The 25,468-nt window shown below is 42.1% G+C and overlaps 2 non-coding genes across 2 annotated transcripts; one reads left to right on the forward strand and one right to left on the reverse strand.

The window, feature by feature from the left end:
• Window positions 1-886: 886 nt before the first annotated feature.
• Trnat-ugu lies at window positions 887-960 on the reverse strand. The gene has a single exon. It is a non-coding gene; the product is annotated as a tRNA-Thr (tRNA).
• Window positions 961-1,022: 62 nt separating this feature from the next.
• On the forward strand, window positions 1,023-1,096 carry Trnat-ugu. Its single transcript has one exon. It is a non-coding gene; the product is annotated as a tRNA-Thr (tRNA).
• The last annotated feature ends 24,372 nt before the right edge of the window (window positions 1,097-25,468 follow it).

Here is a 25,468-nt window from a genome sequence, read left to right on the forward strand (position 1 = left end):
CACACTGGACTCGCATTCGGGAGGACGACGGTTCAATCCCGCGTCCGGCCATCCTGATTTAGGATTTCCGTGATTTCCCTGAATCGCTCCAGGTAAATGCCGGGATGGTTCATTTGAAAGGACACGGCCGACATCCTTCCCCGTCCTTCGCTAATCCAATGAGACCGATGTCCTCGCTGTTTGGTCTCCTCCCCCAAACAACCAACCCTACCTTCCCCGACTACCTGCGGTGCCAACCGAAGTATTCATCGTCGCCCTTGTGTTCCTTTATCTCGATCCCACTTCCGGCAAGAAAAGTCTGTGTGCCTAATGTTTCCAATATATTTCATTTCGTACTGCCACACCTTATTTCAAATTCTTCCAGTGTCCTCTTCCGCATATCAACGTCACACAAAGCTGAGTTACAGATGTACACTTCTAGGAATATCTTCATTCTGTTTCAGCTTTCAGTGATAATCGGCTTTCGACGTCTCACTTGATGGCTGACTAAAATCATCTGCCGGACTAAAACTCGAAACCAAAAACTTTACCTTTTAGGGCTAAGTGCTCTTGCTGGATAAAATCATACTTTCCAAACTTTGCAGCTCGCAGCTCTTCTGCATGTCTCGCTGGACCAGCGCTTCTGGGATGAGGGATATAACACGGAAACCACTTGGCCACAGCCTCAGCGGTTGTTTCCGGAATGTGTTTGCGGTGTTTTCAAAGTTCTTGGTACGTTAAAAATGTTTTCTAGAGAGGGAATGGAACGCGGAGCGTTTTTAATCTCTCTACTTAGACGAATAGCGACTAGGGACGCATGAAACAATCATCAATGCAATTACAATGAATTGAACACCCTTAGCTGCTTACAGGCGTTGATATACGTCAACGGGGACAGATGAAAATGTTCCCCGACCGGGACTCGAACCCGGAATCTCCTGCTTACATGGCAGACGCTCTATCCATCTGAGCCACCGAGGACACAGAGGAGAGCGCGGGAGGCGTACCAAAGATAAATCCCTGCAGTCGCGCTATCCTCTGTGTCCTCGGTGGCTCAGATGGATAGAGCGTCTGCCATGTAAGCAGGAGATTCCGGGTTCGAGTCCCGGTCGGGGCACACCTTTACATCTGTCCCATTGACGTATATCAACGCCTGTAAGCAGCTAAGGGTGTTCAATTCATTGTAATTTCATTCTAACGAGCTGCACGGTCACCGATGGCATTTGTTCTTTCGAACATGCCCGAAAGAACAGATACCATCTTAGTATATAATCATCAATGCATTTCGGCAACTTAAATAATCACCGAGATGCCACCAACAACTTTTGCCTAGTGGGAATATGGTGTTTCTTCCATAAGAACATCGGATCTGCATGAGACAAATTACAAGATATGATTCTTTTATTCAGGGTGTCCCAAAAATGCTGCGACGATCTTCGAGAGCTTGTAGAGGGTATTTTGAGGAACAAATTAGGGCTAGCAGGCCATGTCCGGAAACGTCATCCAACAACGCTACAGAGCAACCAAATTAAAAGCATCTGACACTAGGTTCAAATGGCTCTGAGCACTATGGGACTTAACATCTGAGGTCATCAGTCCCCTAGAACTTAGAACTACTTAAACCTAACTAACCTAAGGACATCACACACATCCATGCCCGAGGCAGGATCTGAACCTGCGACCGTAGCGGACGCGCGGCTTCAGACTGTAGCGCCTAGAACCGCTCGACCACTGAAGCCGGCCTGACACTAGGCCACCCCTTTGGCAGCAAATTTGTCTTTGTACGCTGATACAACTTATAGTATAGGGTTTTCTGGTTTTTGAATGTTTAATTTTGGTATGCTTCTTAATGCAACTGAAGAACATCTTTTGGTACTCGGACCTCAGTTTTCACATTCTAGATTTTATAGGTACATTCATAATATCTAGTTCAACGATTATCATCTTCGAACTTAAATGTTTCTGAATTACCGGTACATAAATGTGATAATAAAAACGGACAATCTTCATTTGCGGTAATATTAATACATAGAAGTGTGAAAAAGTGTCAAGACTGTTTCCTGAAAGAACGTCATCGAGAGTGGTTAATGTGCAGGATGATAAAATTTGGCAATCAACTTAGAAAAACTAACTTACGGGAAATGTAGTTTAAAATTTTATTAGAAAATGAATGTCAGTACAAGACACATCTCGATTAAAATTCATCAGCGCCATGCATTTTCCCTTCCTCCTCTTATAAGGGTTCTTCTTGTAATGTCAAGCCAGCCGCGGTGGCCGAGCGGTTCTAGGCGCTACAGTCTGGAACCGCGCAACTGCTACGGTCGCAGGTTCGAATCCTGCCTCGGGCATGGATGTGTGTGGTGTCCTTAAGTTAGTTAGGTTTAAGTAGTTCTAGGGGACTGACGACCTTAGAAGTTAAGTCCCACAGTGCTCAGAGCCATTTTTGTAATGTAAAGGCCAGGGTAGCCTTTTTTTAAAATTTTTCCTTCTGCAGGCAACATTTTATGGACTACCTGACCCATTGTTGATCGGTAGATAAGGATATTCTTCTGGGAAAGTGATAAAGGAATGCTGGGTTCTGGGACTCTTGCTTTCTACAGTCTTCAGATATCCCATATTGAAGTGGAAAATTGCGTCTATAGTACCCAAAAGTTTTTTTTTAACACTGGGACCATGTGAAAGTTACAAACTTACATCGCACTTGGTATCTTGCCATGAGTGCATCTTGGCTGCAATGCATCAGTTGCAGGTCTCTGACAGACAGGTACTATCCTGACCACGTTGGTAGGTCAGTGTGTCACGGACCCTTAGGCAGTCCTATTTCAAATATTATTGAGTCGTGCTTGTAATTCGAATACAGGCAAATCGTTTTTTTAATGACCTAAGAGTAAACACTCCAAAGATGTGTTAAAGCATTATTGAAAGAAAATGAAGTTTTAAGATGGAGTCTCATTTTTACGTTACAGGACCCCATTGTCTCTTGCTATTTTACGTCACTGTGTTTCATCCTCTCCCATATTTCCGTTCTCTCTCTGTTCACTTCTACTACTACCAACCCTCACCCCCCCCCTCCCCCACACACACATTATAGTTACCTGCAGTCAACAGATAGACACTTCTCATACCATATGGGAAGTGCATATTATGCAAGGACAAAGACAATACAATCAAGCGGTTGAAGTTATCCCTCAAGGTTTCAGTAAACAATGTTATCCACTCTTTCTTTCTCATCTTCTTTTTCTCTGTTCCAAAGGAGTATGCCTTCTGTTACAAGCTTTCTTGTGCTGTAAGACGTTGTGGTCTCCTGACCTTCATTGCTTACATATTCCGCCCTCACAATCATATTCCGCACATTAAGACGCTTCATTCGAACCCAAACTCGATAAGATAAAGTCAATGTTGTATTAATTTATGTAAACGATATGCAAATAACTAATAAATCACAAGTGCGCACCATGGTTGAAATACTCGAGGCTGGCGTACACACATACATTCCAGAGACGACGGTCACAGGAGCTTTTAGTTCGAGAGAGGCAACCGCACGCCAGGAGGGCAGTCCCAACCCATCTACGTCGGCCGGTGGACGCCCGTGGAGCAGACAGCGTTCGCCTGAGGGGAAGGAGGAACGACCCCGTGTTCGGCTTAAAAGCAAATTCCGCTACATTGTGTGGGAGTGGCCAGCCTATGGATTCTTTACACATAGCACGCAGAGATTTTCACAGGGAGACAGCAAACGCCAAACACTGATACTACAGATTTTCGGATTGGTCGCCTTAAACGAAACGTCATTCTCCCGTTTTAGAAGAGCAATGCTGATTGGCAGACGATATTTCTGACGCCTTGAGCTGAAGGAGTAATGGAAGAGACCCAAAGATATACCCCTTCATGTCTGGCGTGGAGAGACGCCGTTCCGTTGCCGCTCTTGGAGCGAGGAACAAGTCTCTCCTCAGTACTTCACTGGGAGAGCACCTCTGTTGAGAGCGAATCGAAGTGCGTCTCTATATTGAGTCCTTGTGATTAAGCATTGTTCACTGTGTTGGCCGACATACTTATTGTGCGGTGTGAATGGACAGAGTTATAGTTAAACGCCTGCGACCGAATTTTTGAGTGGCATCGCAGTGGACTGGTTATCTGACCGGTGTACCACGCCAATAGTTAGACTAGGGGCGAATAGGAGTCCTTGACTTCATCAAGGTATAGGGAGAGTTTGATTGGCGAAGGTCAATCCAGATAGAACGAGAGTTATCTTATTGGTCAGCAGCGAACGGCGCAGACAGCAGTCATTGCAGCTTACGGTATTGTGCGCTACAGCTCTTGCGAGCCCCATATTTTCTCCACAACAGTACACTTCACTGCATTTCACACGCGACAGCGTCAACTGTACTTAGCAACATTCTAAAGGATAATTATTCAACTTGAGTAGGCACACCTCTCAGCCATTCTGCCAAGTCAACAACAATCTTAAACTTTGTATAGAAATCTCATTAGCGAATCCTATCCTTGAGAGGTAACTTCACATTCCGAAAAGAACCAGGATATAACTTGTTCAATTCATAACTAAAAGTGCCATTGTGATTTCTCAGAATTTTTGCAAAATAAATAATAACTTTCGTTAGTTTCATGTTTTTCTTACACTAACCAGCACTACTACAGAACCCAAGTATCCCACTAGTGACGTAAGAAATTTTGTGAATTTTTGTGTCATTTCCTTACAGCGGACGACTCCAGAAGATATTTATTGCTGAAAGTTTTTCAGGCATTTCTCGTTAGAACGTTAGGAGCGTCTGTCTGACTTCTGTAGTAGTGTGGGGGTGGAAATTGCATCTTGCAGGAGCCACAGGGTAAAGGGTACATCTCAGATTAATCCGTTGCGCAGAATAACAGAATCTCTGATCATCCCCACGCTCACAGTGTCACCAGAGTGTATATCAAATTCATATCTCTGTACCTATTGTTAGTGCTAGCTGTAAATACACTGACTTGATGCTAACTCATTTGAACGATTAGAAAAACCTAGAACTTGGGCTGTCCAGATAACTTTTTCCACATGTAACTATCATGAGACCATTTACGTATAAACAATACTAACACTGGAAAATACATAGATGTACAACACAATTAAACAGTGAGAATATTCTGGACTTCCTTTGCAGACTATGATTTTAACTAGTACGTCAGAGCATTTTTTTAGACACGAATATGCACAATCACAACTACACGAGGTGCAGAAATTTTTGTTGAACAGTAATGGCTATTGTTTGTATTAGCCATGTTATCGGCAGAGAATATCAGCAAGCACGTTACTGTTCACTATAAAGTTTATTTCAATCAATTGCCTCTGTCTTCCTGTTCGTCAGCATTCATGCCGATGCGACATCCTCCACAACTTAAAGCTATTTGTAACTATCTGTGCACACAGATCGAGTTAATAACTGGAAACAAATTAGATCATTCTACAGAACAATATGAAGTGATGTAAAGTTCACAGTGTAGTTCAGAGTATTTTGGATGAAAGACGTTATTTGTATGCATGGAATTTCACTCTTTTAACAGGCAAGTACCACGAAAGGCAGTGTGGCTGACAAGGAAATAACCTAACAGTGCAGTGCAACTAGAGGGAACGTCACGGCTTCCAATAAGTAACTGATTATCATTTAAATGAGATAGTAGAATGTGCAGTTGGAGTTTTCTGTGACGTGCAATGGATTACTATGCTAGTAACTACTGCATCAAAAACACTTTTGCTAGAGAAGGAAACTGGGTTCCGTTAGCAGTAGAGAGACTTCGTGCAAGAAGATAAGTTTTGAGAAAGAACAGCGAATGCTATCCAAGAACACAATTTTCTGGCACGTCAGACGCATACTTGAGGAAGCTGTCGACAGAAAAGGGGGCAAGAGGATATACGGGTATTGCTTTTTTCTGACATTTTTATCGATTTATGATACCTCGAATGTTACTGCTAAACGGGACGACGCGCCTAGTACAGCACCTGATAAAAAAGTGAAGAAAAATTGAGTACATGATCGAATGTTGATGTAACTTCGTAATGTACACACTATCGGTGGAACTGAAAATGATGAGGGCTGCAGTTATCTGTGACAGAATGACCACCAGAGTGCATTACTTGCTGTTTGTGTTCAGGTCGTCACCAGGTTTGTGGGACAAGACGTTGAGCGATCACTGTGAAGAGTATGGAAATGGCGAGTACTCGTGGTTTACGGTGCTTTCTGCACCTGACAGGTTTGAAAGAGATATTGTTGTGGGTTCTTACGTGGTTAAACCGTGCGATATCCAGGTTAGTGGAAGCCTGCGGATGTTACAGTGACCCGATGTTGGATTGCAGGCAGACACATTCGTCATGAAGGTTCCAGAGTAACACATCTGATCGACTCAAGCACACTAGCTCACTCAGACCCGCGCGTGCGATCCGAGAAGATGTAATGAACTCCCAGCATCATTCTGTGTCACCTCGCACCATTCGTCGGTGACTAGCAGCTGCCGGACTAGCTATTAATGATTCCATACACAGGTTGCCGTTAATATCACAACACAAACTGTTGAGTTTGGAGTGGTGCCGTAACCGAAAAGCATGGAGTACTGATAAATGGCTTCGCACTGTGTTCACCCCACCGATGAACCGCGGTTCTAGCCTAGCTAGTATGGTGGCGACTTAAGGAGAGGTCCCAGTCTTTCAATGTTTTGAGTAGGTACAACGGTGTTATTCCTCCTATGGTGTGATGAGCCATCAGATTTGACTTCTGGTAGTGATCGAGGGAATTCAGACTGTATGACGGTCCGTCGCACACACATCCTGCCTCATAATGCGTTTTGTCTCGTGCGATAATATTGTGGTACCATTTTTCAGCATGACAATGCTCTCTCATGTGTAGAACGTGTCTCTGAAGTGTCTCCGTGATGTTTGAGATAATCCTGTGGCCTGCAAGATACCCAGATCTGTCAGCGACATAACATGTGTTTGACCGTTCTAGTGCCGGCGTCCAAGGTATCGAGGACCAGTTACGACTTTTGTTGGCCAAGTTTACAAGACAGGACAGAACTGTTTACGACGCCATTCCCAACAGAATCATTGCAGTATCCGGATTAGGTGGAACGTACATTGTGTGCGTTCAGCGTACTAAGCTATTTGTAAATGTGACTCACTGAAATAACATCACACACCTTTTCAAAACGTGAAGTTTCATTTCGTTTCCTCCTCCCGCTTTTGGTGCTTCACTTTTTTTGCCAATCAGTGCATGTCGAAGTCAAGAGACATTAGATACATGACCAAAGCTATGTGGGCACACGCCTACATTCGTGTTGCTACCGAGGTGGTGAGACTTGGACAGTAGAACCGGTTAACGGACGAGTGTGTAAGTGACGAGTGTGTGTTTTCGGGTGGAGCGCCTTCTTTGGTTACCTCTGGTACAGCCATAGGAGGCGACACGCAAATTGCAATACGACCGAAACAGGTGGGGCAGTTGGTCATCTGATGTGAGTACACGAGAGATGTGGTCTGAACGGATGCCAAATGGTTTGCGGTCAGTCGACGAACAGTTTTTTTAGAACACTGCGGTACGTCGACGATGTTACGTCGACGATGTTCTACCCCCCGTTTTGTTACCCTTCATGGCAAGCCATCCTGGACTTACATTTCAACAAAGTAATGTCCGCCTGCACACGGCCAGAGTTGCTACTGCTTACCTTCGTGCTTGCCAAGCCATACCTTGGCTAGCAAGGTCGCGGATCTCTCCCATTTGAGAAAGTTTCGAGCATTATGAGGAAGACCCTACAACCGCATCGGGATCCTGACGTTCTAAGGCACCTATTGCACAGAAACTGGCATGATATCCTGAGGAGGACATCCAACAACTCCATCAGTCATACAAAGCCGAATAAATGACTTCATAAGGGCCAGAGATGGACTAACGTGTTATCGACTTGCTCAATTTGTGAAGCTCTTTCTCTTGAATAAATCATCCAGTTTGTCTGAATTTTTGATCGTTTGTCTCTACATCACATCTAACGATTTCCGTCCCACTTGGATAACTGATTCGTGGTGGTCTTTTTTTTGTCTTACAGTGTATTTTCCTTTGCACTATGGGACTTCTCTTACTTCTTCATATTTCATTAATACGAGTACCAGTGAGATCGCATTCCTTTTTAATTCACAGGTAAAATTTTATGCGAAATGGGGAATAGATTTACATTTGTACCAGGCTCATAACTGCTATGCCCTCTTAGGCTAAACATAATGAAGATTAAGACCATTCATCTGATACATTTCGGTGACGTGCGAGTCTTTTTCCCCACTGGATTCGTGTAATAGTCTATGCCCATCTTGGACTTTCTTCGCTTCCAAAGAGTACTACTTCACCTTCGATTATTCTCTGGACGCTTCTGGAGCTTCGTATGTAGTCTGTGCAAAGTATCAAAATTTACACCGATGACGCCTAAGGATGACTATAGAACGGGATGTGCCTTTTTTCTCGGAAAGAGATAACCGGATATTGCCTTTTAGAGCAACGCTCTATTTTTTTTCTACAGAGCTATTTGCCCTTTATCAGGCAATCTAGTACATAAAAGCGACACGGAATCTCTAAATGTGTAGTACCCTGTGATTACGTCAGTGATCTCCAGAGCCTCACTGTTGTGTGCACGTACCACCGTATAGTACAACGGATGCAGAAGTGCCTCTACTCGATCACTGATGCATCCGCTGTCATCTCGTCCTCATGGAATCCTGGACAGGCCGACGTGACAGGGAATGAGGCAGCTGGTGCTGCAGCTGCTGCCAAGGCTGCAACTCTGTTAGCCAGGCCTTTTAGCAACTTTGTCACCTCGGACGATCTCAGCTTTGCTATGAGTATTCTATCACTATAGCACAAACATCCTGCCTCACTGTGGGAAATTAAGCTAAGGGAGATCAGATCTCTTCCTATGGCTTGGGCGACTTCACACGTTCAGGAGATAAATTTCATCTAGACTACGCACTGAACACTGTCTATCCAGCCATCGTCGTCTGTTAAGTGGCGACTGTACTGTGTCGGCCTGTAAAGCAGAATACTGTTAATGTTTAAGAAGTTACAACAGAATGCGCCATGTACAAGACGTCACACTGTATTTAACTAGCTTCCTGTTGCGCTACTACTCCAGTACACCTGCCGTCCAGCAAACCAGAAATATGTACAGTGTAATAGAAGATTTACACTCTCTTTTAATGACTATGCATATTGTTGCTTGTAAAGAAGGGAAGCTTAGACTAAAAAATAAATAAATAAAATAAACACGCTTTACTTTAAAACATACAACGTGGGTTTAAAAGACTTGTGTCAGCAACTCATTTATCATAGATCCTTCTCGAGAGTAATGAACTATTACGAAATCGTCTCAGCTCAGACTAATATTAGGAGGCAACATCTTATACAGCGTGTTTCAGAAGTGATGGTCAATAATTCACACATAGAAAGTACAGACCAAAAGTAGCTGGAAAGCTCCAATTAGCATGGGTCCGCAACTCATCTGGTACCGTGGTATCGCATTCATTCGAGCTGGGAACCAACTGTAGACGTTTCTGGATACCGCGGTACTTACGCCAGCATCTCAACGTTTGGGATCAACTGTCTGTCTGTCTACGCATGCGCAACTAATTCTCTTTCCCCCTCTTTGCACTGTGCCTTACCGGGCTCACAACTGGTTACGAACGTGAAGGCACCATGGACAGAGGTTACACCAATGAAGAGTACGCTGACATGAACATCACGCATGGATAAGCGAATGGCAGTGCCCTTGACGCTGCACGGTGTATGAAGAAGCCTTTCCACTCCGGAGGTAGCCGGACAAGCGTACATTTAGTCGGTTACATCAGCGCCTTAGAGAAACCGGGAGATTCGCACGCCATGTACGAGAAGTTAGACCCAGATCCACAACACCCGATGTTGAGGAGAGGGTGTTACGCATTGTACACGGGTACTTCAGCAAGGAGGATTGCTACCCAAGAGCGTGTCCTGAGTCACAGCAGTGTGTGGCGGGATTTGTATCGGCAAGTACTCTGTCTATATCATCGTCAGTGAGTGCAAGCTCTCAACAATTCATACTTCCTTCCCAGAGAGAATTTCTGCCGATTGATGCATCAACACTGTACCCTGAATTCCCTGTTTGTAAGCAGTATTCTGGTCACGGATGAGGCTGGATTTACCCGTGACGGTATTTGTAACTACCATAACTGTCACATTTGTGGCGTTGTCAATCATAATGCAACACAGGTATCACGACATCAGCAGCGTAATTGGTTGAAAGTCTGGGCATGACTTCTCGGAGATCGCATAATCAGACCATGCTTCCTACCGCTGAGACTAACCGGACAGCAGTAAATGCGGTTTCTGCGGGCTGTACTTCCAGATGCGTATGATTATGTCCCATTGAGCCAACACCTTAACATGTGGTTCATGCATGACGGTGCTACAGTACATTTCCATTTACGAGTGCGCCAGCTTCTAACGTACGTTTGAAGCAGTCTTAGAGCATTTACAGCATTCCCCAGGACTGCCTGAGTGGATTCGCAACTCATTTTCGAGACGACTTCAAAGTTGCATTCAGACGCATGGGCAACATTTCGAACGCCTGCTTTAATATTTAGAAATGGTTCAAATGGCTCTGAGCACTATGGGACTCAACTTCTGAGGTAATCAGTCCCCTAGAACTTAGAACTACTTAAACCTAACTAACCTAGGGACATCACACACATCCATGACCGAGGCAGGATTCGAACCTGCGACCGTAGCGGTCTCGCGGCTCCAGACTGTAGCGCCTAGAACCGCACGGCCACTCCGGCCGGCTATTTAGAAATGCCATGTGTTCCTAGACACTGATGAAGCGCAACAGAAAATGTGTCGTATCTCGAAAACGGTTGACTTGTGGAACCATGTTTTTGGAGCTTTTTAGCTACTTTTGGCCTATACATTCCGTGTGTGAATTATTGACCATAACTTCTGAAGCACCCTATATGGGTGAACAATTTGTTTTTTAAACTTCTATATTCATAAAACTACATGATACGTATTGTACTCACTACCTAAATACATTAAGTGGGTCCTAAATTTACATTTGTATTACAAATTCTGCACCTTAGCTTGATATTACTACAGGTTTGTTAGTACTTCTACTATTTTTCACTATGGGCATTGCTAAGTTTTACTGCTATTTTATGCTACATGTTACTTTGATTATTAAGTTACTTGACCTTAGTTCACTACTGCTGTAGTTATGTGTGTGAACATTTACTTACGAGCAAGAACTTTGAAAAAAACTCCTCGTAACGATACACGTGAAAACTGATCTCTTTTGTTTTTAGCCGCAAAATCAATCGCCGCAGATAAGTTATATCTTTGAGTGCTTAGTCTGAGATCGTCCTCTGCTCCTGCGGAGTACTGACGATTTAATTTGATGCGAATTGTTTTTCTTTTAGTATTGGTATGAGCAAAATTTATAATCCCTTTCTTCTGAATTTGATGTAACTAAGATCGTTTGCAAATATTTTCTTTTATTATAAAAATGTCTCTTCTTATGTGGGAATTATCTGTGAATTTATTCGTTGGTCGCATTGTATCGCAGCGTTACTGCAACCTCTGATTATATGCGATCACTTTCAGTGGAACAAAATTCAAGTTCCAATTACAAAGTATGATTGATTTCAATTGTTTTTCATTAACCATTTTTCTCTCTTAGTACATCATTACCTTTTGTTTGCTGCTTTAGTTGTGACAATAGCCAATATACGACCAACTTACTTTTCACCGATCAAAGACGTTAATATACTCTTTACTTGGCGTTAATCAATTCTAGTCATTTATTTTCCTTATTGGTTTTCTCCACCGCCAACGAAAGCAACTCATCAAAAATAGCGACTTTAGATTTCCTAGGCAAAAGTGAAATTTTTAAATGTCTTTTTCTCTTAATAAAATTAAGTTATCTAGTGCGCAGTATTAAAATATTTGGATAAGAGACCAGAAATGTTACTATCTACTGAAATAAGCAATTAACGTAAATACTTTATTTTAGGTACTCTTTTGCAACGCACATAGCTATTTTTATTTGAACTTAACACAATTCAGCACAGTTAAACGTAACTTGTGTGCGAGTGCCAGCAAAAAAACTGGTAATTCCCCCCACAAATGGTAAGGAAACTAAACAAAAAGAAACAAAAATCCTACATGCTACTGCCTCTTTCGTCTCTGAGAATTATGCAGTTGTAGAAAGCTCTGCCTCTTCAGGCGCTCACTCACCTTTGACAGTCAGTCAGCTCTCAGTTTTGCTACGTGTTGCTTGTTCCATGGTTCCTCTATACGGGGTTTTTCTTTAAACAACGGTCAATTGCAGGATCAAATCAAGTTATTGTAGGAAAAGTCAGTATTAACAAGCAAAGTAATTCTGTCGTAATCTGCTAGTGAATATACTTCCAACAGTACGCACTCGAGATAGAACCTCTCTAGAGGCACCACAAAACCAGCCAATTTTCCACAAAATAACAATCCAGTTCCCTCTGGGAGCGCTTTCAGCCAACTAACAGGACGACGCCGACAAATTCGGCTAACTTCCGATACAATCAGTTACGCCAGTAACCAGCACCAAACGACGACTTGGCCACGACAGTTCTTTCCACGTAAATTATTAATCATTACTTCCGCTCACAAAATACCGCTAATAGTGATCTCCCTTGCCAGTACTAAATAATTCGTAGGAGCGAATACTACAAGCGGAACCTACTCGAACGAAGTCGGTCATAAATCGGTCTTGGGAGAAAAAATCTCGCAGCTACACCAGTTAACGGTAGTCTCTTCACAATTTTAGATTTACAGAACCCGTATGTCTTGTTATCGGAAAGACTGGCTTCACCAGTCCGCAAATCGGACTTCAACTAAGACGGGTTATGAGTATCGTCTTTTGACGAAATGACTCCTACGAACCTTATACGTGCTCATAAGTCATTTGGAACCATCATTGCGAAAAAAACACACAATGCCAGTTCGACTTGGGCAATGATTTCATTATTATCGTCAACCTTCGGCGAACGGCGGCCAGCTACTCCGCAGTGTCGTTACATCTCTGGTTTCTGCGACGACCAATGGCTGGCTCGCTGATACTGCGTTAATCGCCTTTTAGCCTCCAACGAATCGTGTTTATAGAACATTGTTACAGCTAACATACACATTTTTACATGCACATATTGTCTTTCAGACCTACATGCACTTGGGTGCCGAACAAAAGAAAGTCGAACTTACCTTGTGCCCATGATACAGCACTCGACCTTGCACTACTTTGCTCTCACTGTAAAAAATACAGAGAGCGTACCACTGTCACCCAGCGTCGTTTTTCTTACCTCTTATGCTTTAAAGTGGAACCGTCATCCGAACCATCCGAAGTTTTAGCAGATACAGCACAGGCTCCGGTAACAGCATGGCTAAAGGGATTAGAATTTTTTTCGTGGACACCTGTTGTCCTATAAACTCTTATCGAACGGTCTCTTAAAAAAGGAGGGTCGTTTTAGTTGTTCATTTGAACCTTATAATATTATTTTTGCTCTTTTATTAGTATTCAACGACCACTGTCGTTATTCGGTATAGTTTTACCCACCGGTAGTCGCCGAGCCGAGAGGACGCGCAGAAGACCAGCAGCAGCACTTGTCTCATAAAATGTATACTAATTTAGTGTTTTTTTTCACATTCTTCTGCAAAGAAGTGAAGTGTACGTGTGTATTTTACTGTGTAGACTAATGGTTGGAAAATAAATCGTAATTTTTGTTGTTGCGTAATTCTTGTGACTATCCTTGTGTAGGGCGGCTTGCTAGACTAAATTTTCCCGTCGCTTGGAACTTCGTCACGCCACTAAGGTTATATTTCGTGCTAATAGACAGCACACAGGCAAACAAGGTTTCTAATAACAGGTATCGGTAAATGCATCAACTTCATTAGGGTAATTTATTTCTATTTAATAGCTTGCGGTCTCAGAGTACAGTGAGAAGTCTACACAGCAACTTTCAGTGTTACAATATTCTCCTTTGGTATATTTTCAAATTCAGTATCGCCATTTGAGACCTTATACCTATTTTATACACAGAACGATATGGCTAGGGACTGTGCTTGTTGTGAGAGGATACAAGGAGAGTTGGCTGCTGTCCGTAAACAGTGGGAAGCTGCGTTGGCTACCGGCGACAAGCTTCTAGCTCAGGGCCGGCCAGAAATTCTGCACGCGTACGGTGCTCCTGCACATGTGCAACTTCCGGGTCACAGCGTGCACGCCGCAGCCGTCAGCGTTCATGTAGTGCATGTTTCTACGCACAGATGTCGCTTTATCCACTTGCTGGGATACTCTGTACCGGCGCATTCTAGTGCTCTTTCCACAGCTTGCAAGCCAACCATGGGAGAGTATTTCGCGTATTAAACATTTAAAATACTGTCACAGTCTACTCATTGAGACGTCTACTTTTATGTTAACAGTTTAACCCAGTAAGACAAGTAATACAGTTAACAACCGTGGGTTTTTATTAAGGAAGCTTGACTGACGGCACGTAAATACGTGTAATGTTTTTGATCTAGTATTTAAGAAAGAGAGCACCGCGACTTCCAACTAACCTTATTCATGATTTCAAATAACATTAAACTAATGCAAGGTTTCCTATAACTAATTCTCGGTGCCTTCAGTTACACCCACATAATTTCTGTCTCACTGACCTCTGAACAGAATGATAACCGAAGACCTCTCGATGATCACCTGTTATTTCAATACCATTATTGCTATATCTTTCATCAGTTCCGTCTGAAATCTGCACAATAACCGACAATTAGATGAATGTTATGTTTTATCGACTTCAGCTGAGAGTAGCCCTTCACACATTAAAAAAAAAAAACCTAAATGTAAGTATACATTGGAACAATCGGTTTAATGACCAACATTCCTGATAATAATGTAACATGGAGAAGAATGAGGCAATAATGCACAGTTTGTAAACAATAATTTTTAATTATATAAGGAATAAATCCAAACACGTTTATCACTGGTCATGAGAAATGATAATCGAGTTGATGTGTCTCATCCACTTTCTTAAGGACATTTAATTTTGCTTGCCGTTCTTCACTGTTGAATACACTACACTCGTCTTTGTGATATGTATCGTAGTGTCTTTCAATTGAAAACTTACGCTGACCGCCTATTATTCGGCGGCACAGCAAACATTGTGAGTTTTTACCAACAGCTACAAAAAAGAATTGCAGTTCCCAGTCATTTTTAAACGACTGAGAACGTAGATCTCCCGTCCTTTGCTTTTTCACAGTACCTGCCATTTCTCAGTACTTCTCTGTTAAGGTTTCGGTTACCAGAGGTAAACGAGACTGGGTAAGTTGCGCTCTTGCGTCGCCGCCGTTCATTTAGGACACATGTCTAATAACAGATGTCGCTGTCGCTCGCTGTCGCACACGTGCGCACATGTGCAGCACTTCCGCACGTCTGCACACTGTGCAGCGTTTGGCCGGCCCTGTTCTAGCTAATGCTCAAAGTGGCGGTGACGTCGGGGCGCTGGTGACGAGATATACGCCAACTTTAGTGCCACTGGAATTTCCTGGTGACTCGGAAGTCACAGCGGCTTCAGATACGTAACATGTGACCGGTCCGTCCTCACTCCAGAGTGAGTGGCAGACAGCGGTGGGTTCGCGTGTCACTGGCGGAAGGCGAAGGAGGGAGCAGGCCGTGCGGCTGGCTCCCTACGTCTTAGCAACAGGTACGAGGTGCTTCCCATTGTTGATGATAACTCTGAGCCAGCGCAGGATGCCACCACTGTTGGCGCAGCCTAGTCCGGACAAGTATAGAGGGTGGGTAAGCTTGTCATTGGGAGCTCCAATATTAGGTGGGTGATGGAGCCCCTCAGGGAGACAGCAGCCAAGGCGGGAAAGAATTCCAGTGTGCATTCGATATCTTTGCCGGGTGTTCTCATCCGTGATGTGGAGGAGGCCCTGCTGGCGGCCATCGAGCGCAGTGGGTGCAACCGGCTGCATGTGGAGAACAACTGGCACATATCGGTTCTGAGGCCATTCTCTACTCCTTTCGGCGGCTGGCTGATTTTCTGGAGGCAACTAGGAACGCACGTGGTGTGCAGGCTAAGATGTCTATTTGCAGCATTGTACCTAGGGTTGATCGCGGTCCTCGAGTTTGGAGCAGAGTGGAAGGTCTAAACCAGAGGCTCAGACGACTCTGCGACGGTATCTGATACGAATTTCTCGACCTACACTATCGGGTGCAGAATTATACGGTTCTCCTTAATAGGTCAGGTGTGCACTACACACAGGAAGCGGCTAATAGGGTACCGGAGTACGTGTGGCGTGCACATGGGCTTTTTAAGTTAGAGAACCCCTCCCTTGGGATCAAAGACGATTTGCCTGTTAAATCAGCCACAGCGACCTCAGAGAATCTTGGTCCTCGGAGATCAGAGATAGAAAAGATTAATCTGATTTTAGTAAATCGAAGGAAACGTCCCAAAATTAGTATCGCTTACTGATGGTATTGGGAACAGAGCTGGTTGAAACAAGACGTCAGTGACAACGAAATACTAAGTCCAGATCGGAATATTTATCGTAAGGATAGGTTAGTCGCAAATAGTGGTGGCGTGTTCATTGCAGTAAAAATTTCGATAAATTCTAGCGAGGTTATCACGGATTCCGGATGTGATTTAATCTGGGTGAAACTGAATGTCAAAGAACGTCAAGAATGGTGATCGGATGCTTTTATAGACCACCTGGGTCAGGATCTGTAGTTGTAGAGCGCTTCAGACAGAGCTTGCAGAATATCATTAGTAATTTTCCTGATCATGCCGTTGTAACAGGGGATAACTTCAACTTGCCAGGTATAGATTGGGAATGTTATGCCATCAAAGCTGGTTCCAGAGACAGGGAATCGTTTAGCATTGTTCTGGATGTCTTGTCCGAAAGTTACCTTAAGCAGATAGTTAGAGAACCAACTCCTGAGGGTCAAGTCTTAGACCTCCTGGCAACAAACAGTCCTGAACTTATCGAATCAGTTAACGTAGAGGAATGTATCAGTGATAATAAGGCTGTGACGGCATCTATGACGACGGGTCCTACAAAGAATGTTAAGAAAGGTAGGAAGATATGTTTGCTCAGCAAGGGTGGTAGGATACAAATTTCAGAATGTCTCAGCAGTCAGCATCAAATATTCGGTGATGAGGACGAAGATGTGGAGAACAAATGGAAAAAATTCAAAGGCTTCGTTCAATACGCCTTAGACAAGTAAGTTCCGAGTAAGGTTTTAAGTGATGGGAAAGATCTACCACGGTTTAATATTCGTGTTAGAAAAGCGCTACGTAAATAAAAAGCACTTCATTTCAGATTCAAGAGAAGTAAAAACCTAGCTGACAAATAAAAGCTGAACGAAGCGAAAATGAGCGTAATGAGAGGAATGAGAGAAGTTTTCAATGATGATGAAAGTAAGACGTTGACAAACGACCTGAGTAACAACCCTAAGAGACGCTGGTCGTATGTAAAATCAGCAAGTGGGTCAAAATCATGTATTCGTTCTCTCAGCTACCACACCGGCACCAAGACGGAAGATAACAGAGAGAAGGCCGAAATAATGAATTCGGTCTTCCGAAGTTGTTTCACCAAGAAAGATCGTAACACTGTCCCTCCTTTCAAACGTCGTAAGAACATCGAAATGGCACATATTGAGATAGCCGATCACGGAACTGAAAAGCAGCTACATTTTCTTAATAGTGGAAAGGCTTCAGCACCAGATGGGATAGACTAGATGAGATACGTATGAGATTCTATAAAGAGTCTGCGAAAGAACTTACTCCCCTTCTATCAGTAATTTATCGCAGATCACTTCAGCAAAGAAAGGTACCTAACGACTGGATAAAAGCGCATGTCATTCCCGTTCTAAGAAAGGCCGTAAGACAAATCCACACAATTATAGACCTATATCGTTGACATCAATCTGTTGTAGAATTATGGAACATGTTTTATGCTCAAGAATTATGGTGTCTTTCGAAAATGAACATCTCCTCTGTAAAAATCGACGTGGATTCCGCAAACAGAGATCCTGCGAAACTCATCTCGCTCCGTTCCTCCATGAGATCCATGGTGCACTGGACAACGGCGCTCAGGCAGATGCCGTGTTCCTCGATTTCAGTAACGCATTTGACACCGTCCCGCATTGCCGTTTAATGAAAAAAATGCGAGCTTACGGAGTATCGAAACAGGCCTGCGATTGGAATCAAGACTCTCTTGCAGATAGAGCTCAACACGTCGCTCTTAACGGAATTAAATCGACAGATGTAAAGGTACTATCCAGAGCATCACAGGAAAGCGTGATAGGGCTGTTGCTGTTTACAGTATATATAAATGATCTTGTAGAAAGCGTCGGATGCTCTTTAAGGCTATTCGCAGATGATGCAGTTGTCTATACCAAAGTAGCAACGCCAGAAGATAGTAAGAATTTGCAGAACGACCTGCAGAGAACTGATGAATCGTGCAGACTGTGGCAGTTGACCCTGAACGTTAATAAATGTAACATATTGCGCATACATAGGAAAAGAAATCCACTACTCTACAGCTACACTACAAACAGCTGGAGACAGCGTCTGCCGTAAAATATCTAGGCGTAACTGTCCAGAGCGACCTTAAGTGGAATGACCATATAAAACAGATGGTGGGAAAAGCAGACACTAGACCCAGATTCATCGGAAGAATCTTAAGGAAATGTAACTCATCCAAGAAAGAAGTGGCTTGTAAGGCGCTTGTTCGTCTGATTCTTGAGTATTGTTCATCTATCTAGGATCCTTATCAGGTAGGACAGATAAGAGGAGATGGAGAAGATCCAACGAAGAACAGTGCGTTTCGTCACGGGATCTCTTAGCTGGCGAGAGAGCGTTACGGAGATGCTAAACAAACTCCACTGTCAGACGTCACAAGAGAGGCACTGTGCATCACGGAGAGATTTACTATTAAAATTTCGGGACAGCACTTTTCAGCCGGACAACATATTACTTCCCCCCCCCCCCCCCCCCCTCCCACCTTTCCAGGCCCCCATCTCGCATGTTGACCCCGAGAAGAAAATTCGAGAAATTAGAGCCAATATAGAGGCTTACTGACAATCGTTGTTCCCACGCACTATTCGCGCGTGGGACAGGGTTGGAGGGATCAGATGTTGTTGTGGTCTTCAGTCCTGAGACTGGTTTGATGCAGCTCTCCATGCTACTCTATCCTGCGCAAGCTTATTCATCTCCCAGTACCTACTGCAACCTACATCCTTCTGAATCTGCTTAGTGTATTGATCTCTTGGTCTTCCTCTACGATTTTTACCCTCCACGCTGCCCTCCAATGCTAAATTTGTGATCCCTTGATGCCTCAAAACATCTCCTACCAACCGATCCCTTCTTCTAGTCAAGTTGTGCCACAAACTTCTCTTCTCCCCAATCCTATTCAATACCTCCTCATTAGTTACGTGATCTACCCACCTTATCTTCAGCATACTTTTATAGCACCACATTTCGAAAGCTTCTATTCTCTTCTTGTCCAAACTGGTTATCGTCCATGTTTCACTTCCATACATGGCTACACTCCATACAAATACTTTCAGAAACGACTTCCTGACACTTAAATCTATACTCGATGTTAACAAATTTCTCTTCTTCAGAAACGATTTCCTTGCCATTGCCAGTCTACATTTTATATCCTCTCTACTTCGACCATCATCAGTTCTTTTGCTCCCTTAATAGCAAAACTCCTTTACTACTTTAAGTGTCTCATTTCCTAATCTAATCCCCTCAGCATCACCCGATGTAATTTGACTACATTCCATTATCCTCGTTTTGCTTTTGTTGATGTTCATCTTATATCCTCCTTTCAAGACACTGTCTATTCCGATCAACTGCTCTTCCAAGTCCTTTGCTGTCTCTGACAGAATTACAATGTCATCGGCGAACCTCAAAGTTTTTACTTCTTCTCCATGAATTTTAATACCTACTCCGAATTTTTCTTTTGTTTCCTTTACTGCATGCTCAATATACAGATTGAATAACATCGGGGAGAGTACCGAAAGTACCCTCCGCCACACACCATTAGGTGGCTTGCGGAGTATGATGTAGATGTAGATGTACTATTACCGTTTGGGTACCAACTTCACGAACCACGGGTGAAGAGAAAGAAGGACAGAAACAAAGAAAGAAAAAAAGAAAGGAAAGAAGATGCAAATAATGTGACGTAATAATTTTGCGGGAGCTTTCAAATTGCAACAGAGACAAAGTGAACCTGCGAAGGTCAGCTCCAAGGTCGGAAAGAAGGCATGGGCATACGGAAAGCAACAAAACCATTCGTAGTAAAACAGTGCAATGATCAAACCAGTCTTCTGGATGAGAACAGCTTTACCTTCTTACGTCAAAATGAAAGATCTGATTAACAGTTGTTTTAAAAATATAGAAGAAACATGTTTTTTTTGTGCGTGTAAATGATTATCATTTTTAGTCTTTGCAAGCTGAAACTAACAGTATCCTTGTTGTCTTAAATTCAGCCGCGACATTCAAACCACTCTATACCCTTTTAACTATTTGATCCTCTTATAAAATGAAGTCCACTTAAATCTTACTAATTATAAAACCCGTTTGATACGTAATTCATTGTTATGAATTTGAACATTTTATACTCCTGTACTGGAAAGATAGCACTTGGTTTTAAACAAGTTTCTTCTTTTCTGCAGTTCTAATAGCTCTGAAGCACAGATACGTATGACCGGTTCTGAAGATTTTTGTATCCAAACGAATCAAAAACTTTGACAAATTTAAAGACAGTCAACTCGATCCATCTTTCTGAACATCCTGTGCTTCATGAGCTCCGGACTAAGACGATCTCTCTGGGTGAAATGGCGTGGATCTTTCGGCTCCGGCAAACCTACTCCGTTACGGGAATGAGAGGTGGTGCTATAATTAAGGCACGGCACTCGCGTTCTGCATGATCGAGCTTCACGTCCCCTACTTGCTATATAGGTTTGCATTCCCGTGGTTTCATTAAGCTGATCAAAGTCAGGAGGCAGCCGACGTGCTAGCCTGACCTCGTTCAAGCAATGTTTGTACGCCTTCTGTAGTAACATTAATATCGACGGGGCTTCAAGCATCAATATTCCTTTGCTTGGCCTGCGAATAATCGGTGTATGTCGCAACAAAGTGAAGGGCGTGACGTGAACATTTACATTTTATTGTAAGAAATAACGAGATTTCGGTTTTGGACATGTTATTAAGGAAATTAAATGTAATTTATTTCTTTCAATTTAAGCAAGAAGGTGCCTGTTTATTCTTTAATTATTTGATAAAATCTGATAACTGTTATAGACCCCAAGACAAAAAAAAAAAAAAGATTACCACGAATCAATTACCCGAATGCGACGGAAATCGGTAGATGTGACGTTTATGTACTAACAAATGATTTCAATTTCAGAAAAATTGATTGATTTAGTCAAGACAAAGAGCTTCCCAAATTGAGTAGGTCTGTAATGCGTCGGTCCACCTGTAGCAATCAGTTATTCGGCTTGGCACCGATTGATAGACTTGTTGGATGCTCTACTGAGGGATATCATGTCAAATTCTGTCCAATCGGATCCTTAGATTGTCCAAATTCCGAGCTGGTTGGAGCCCTAATTCTCCGTACTTTCTCAACTGGGGAGAGACTCGGCGACCTCGTAAGCCAAGCCAGTGTGTGTTAAGCACGAAGACAAGCGGTAGAAACTCTCGCCGTGTGGGGGTAGGCATTATCTTGCTGAAATGTAAGCCCAGAATGGCTTGCCATGAAGGGCAACAAAACGGGTCGTAGAATATCGTCAACGCACCACTGTACTGTCTTGAGGACAATTCCAAAATCTTTGTGAGTGCACAAGTGGTGGTTATGGACTTGCTACATTCTCCTCAAGACTCTTCGATGGTGATTGTGCACCTGCACAGTCGCAACAGATGGTTGCTGGCCATCTCTAGAAGGACTACAGTGGGTCTGCATCTTTGATGGCCCACCAATACCATTATTTCTACAAGGACTACAGTGGGTCTGCACCTCTGGTGGCCCACCAATACCATAATCTCTACCAGCACAACTGTGTGTCTGCTCTGTGATGACCTACTTACCAATATTCTTCAAAACTTCGACTGACTCTGCTGTGGGTTTGCTCTGTTGTGGCCCATTACCTGTCTGCATGTCAATAGTCAGCACTGTCTTCCCGTTGGAAGGACAACACTACTTCTTCAAGACAGCATGGAAATCCACTACTTCTGTGTGCATTTTCTTTTACTGCTCAGACTTTGAGAAAAACACTGCTATTTTACTGTGATCAATGATCAGGACTGTCTTTATCGACTGTGAGAAAATTTTAGCTTTTGACCAACATTGTATCAATAAGTGTGTGCATTTGATTTCTTTGTTATTGTAATTATGGAAAATTTTATCAAATCATTATTGGCCACTGCCCAAAACAATTTGTAGAATTTTTTGTGGGGAGCATGGGGGCTATGTAAGTAGGCTGTTTATGTTTTCTTGTTGGCAACGTGACGTAGCGCTCTGTATGAAAATCACTGGCTGTGCTGTAACTTCTGTGGTATAGCTACAATGAGACAGCCTTTTCCGTAGCACAACAATACGTTACAGCACAGTAATTTCTTCATCACAACAATAAGCGTAATAACTAAGATATCTATATGCAAAGCATTTCACTTTTGTTTATCACGAGGTAAGTACATTGGCTTCTGCAGAACTTAGCTTTCGGAGGACAATAACTACGACACTTCCACAGAGATTATCTTACAGCAAGACGCACATTTAGCGCTACATGAGACGTATTTGAGTGATTAATTTTGCACTTAAATCATTTATTTTTAAAGATATTTGAAGTACAATGATACAAAGGTTTTCCGTGACACATTTCATTCCATTGCTGTAATCTGTAACACCTGAGGGTATTATTCATTAATCCTCAGGGGGGTACACGCTTACTTTGTGTACAATGTGTTTGGCAAACACAAAGAGCCCTAGCTAATATGGTATTTGCTTATACATCTTTACACATTGGTACCATATTTCTCTAACACAGAATTACACAGCTATCTGATTATTTGACACAGAAACCAACATTCTTTTTACTACGTCAGTGACAGATGTTTACACAATTACACAGTTGGATAACTTCATACTTACGAAATTATATTTTGTCTGTACTTTGTAAACTGTTCATATTTTTTCAGAACCATTGTGATACTATAAGAGCTTTGAATGGTGTATTAGGTAAGGGAGGATGATTTTAAAGTACATTTGAGGTAGATGACACTATTGAAATCAGCAGAGAATTTTTTTTAGGTTTTTAAATTATTGGAGGAAGCTACGACGATTTTGAGAGTTGACTGAGGTGTTATGATGTTATTATTACGATGAATATGTGTATTATGCTGTTGCGGTATGTTTATGATCAATAAGCTGATTCTATATGAGTTATTTGAGTATGCTACGTATCTGTTATGATGAAATATTGAAGAAGTGTTGACGAATAAGGTAAGAAATAATGAGTAGTGGTTAGGGACGCTGACTTGTGAAAAAGACTGTTGGAAACCAAGAATCGTACTTTAATAATTATGAAATGTGTGTACATGCGTGAATGTATTACAATGCCACTGAAAATTTTTTGGACGCTGTTATATTTATAGGATTTTGTTTCTACACATTTGTAACGCAAATTCTCAACCTGTGAAAATATTTTTATATGAGACTGTCACTGTAGCGGAAACTGGTGTCGTAAATATTTCGGTATGAAAGTTAAGTGACCACCTGCACGTAATGCGTCGTGGGCACCCAGCTGGGCGACAGTCGCCTGAAAAAAAAAAAGGGCCATTAGCGTGTGCCTTTCAGAGGTACAGGTGAAAAAAACAGGGAGGCCATTATCCTCGCTATTTGACATTCCTTTGTAGAAAGCATCGCTAATACGACACACTCATAACTTGGAAACATTCTTACATCTGCACACCTGATTAGGACAAGTGTCTATCTACGAGAATTGAGAGATTTTTCTACTAACTTATGAAATGCCTCATGACTACTGAATGATTATTTTATGCTTTACTTTGTACATAGTTGCTTATTTCATTTGATATCTGGTTTCCAGCAGTCTTGCAGCATTGGTTTCATAAAATAAAATTAAATGCATTTGCTAATGTGAACACTTTCTGTCAACAGATCTATTAAATAATAATTTTGTGATCCACATTCTTCAAAAAAGGAGCACTTAGAAAGGAAAGAACAATAAGAAGGGACTAGTAATGGTAACTGCATACATAATATTCTTTTCAAGTACATGGTAATATTTTTTTTACAATAAGTTTTTGTGGTGCACCACTTTAATTACATAGACATTAAGATGTGATTATACATTTCCCTTGTCTGCATTGTTATCTTTAGTGTACTATTTTTTCTGCTTGAGCTATGTCATGTTTAGATATATGTTTTTTTTGTTTGCTGCTGCTGTTTGCCAGACATAGTGCTACTGAATTTTGATTTGTTACTCTGCTAAGCCAGATTTAATGCTGCTTGCTTTGCAAAGTTGAATTTTTTTGTCATTGCTGTTTGTGTTAATTGTTTTGTGCTGCTGCATTGCCTCATCCCTTAGTTTAGCATCTGAGCTCAGTAGATTTAAGTTAGCTTAAGAGGGGGTAGACTATATAAGAGAATGAGTTGCGATGAATTGGAAGAAACGCATTGAGAAGATATAAGAAACAGATTTGGCAAAAATGAGTATTGTGCACTGAGAAATAATTATTTTGAAAGAAATATGAATAGAATACAGAAAGCAGGTATAGATAGGACTTTTAGGGAATAATGATGAATGAAGGGAGATCTCCAAGAAGTAAAGAAAGTTTTGTTTGCAAAATACTGCAGTAAAACAAACCCTGTCCTTTCCTTTTGTGTTATCCCACTATGTGTTTGTGTACCCTTGTGTATTTGTTTTCTTCCTGTCTCTGTGTAGTTTCATAGAATTTTTTTTCCTTCTAATACTAGGCTACATTCACTATGATGAGGAATACTGTTATCCTCAAATATAATTGACATTAATAATATGTTATTTACCTTGTAAATATGCTTAGACATTATTTATTCTGTTTTGTTTTAATGCTCATGTGTAAAGTTGATGTTTCAAAAGTTATTCTGATCTTTTATGTATTTACTTATGTCATAATTCCTGTAACACTGATGTATATGTCAGTTCGATTCTTTTGTAAAGCCTGTACCACACATGTTATCTGTACTATTATGTTTTTTAATGATGTATTTTGTACTTTTGTAATTTTATTTTCATGTTGTAAATTTATAATTGTATAGACACCAGTTCTTCAAATTAAGTTACATTTCACTGCACACGTTTCTGTTGGTCATAGTATATGGACAATATGTGAGAAGTAGGGACTGTT

Source organism: Schistocerca americana, chromosome 1 (assembly GCF_021461395.2).
Source record: "Schistocerca americana isolate TAMUIC-IGC-003095 chromosome 1, iqSchAmer2.1, whole genome shotgun sequence".
NCBI lineage: Eukaryota > Metazoa > Arthropoda > Insecta > Orthoptera > Acrididae > Schistocerca > Schistocerca americana.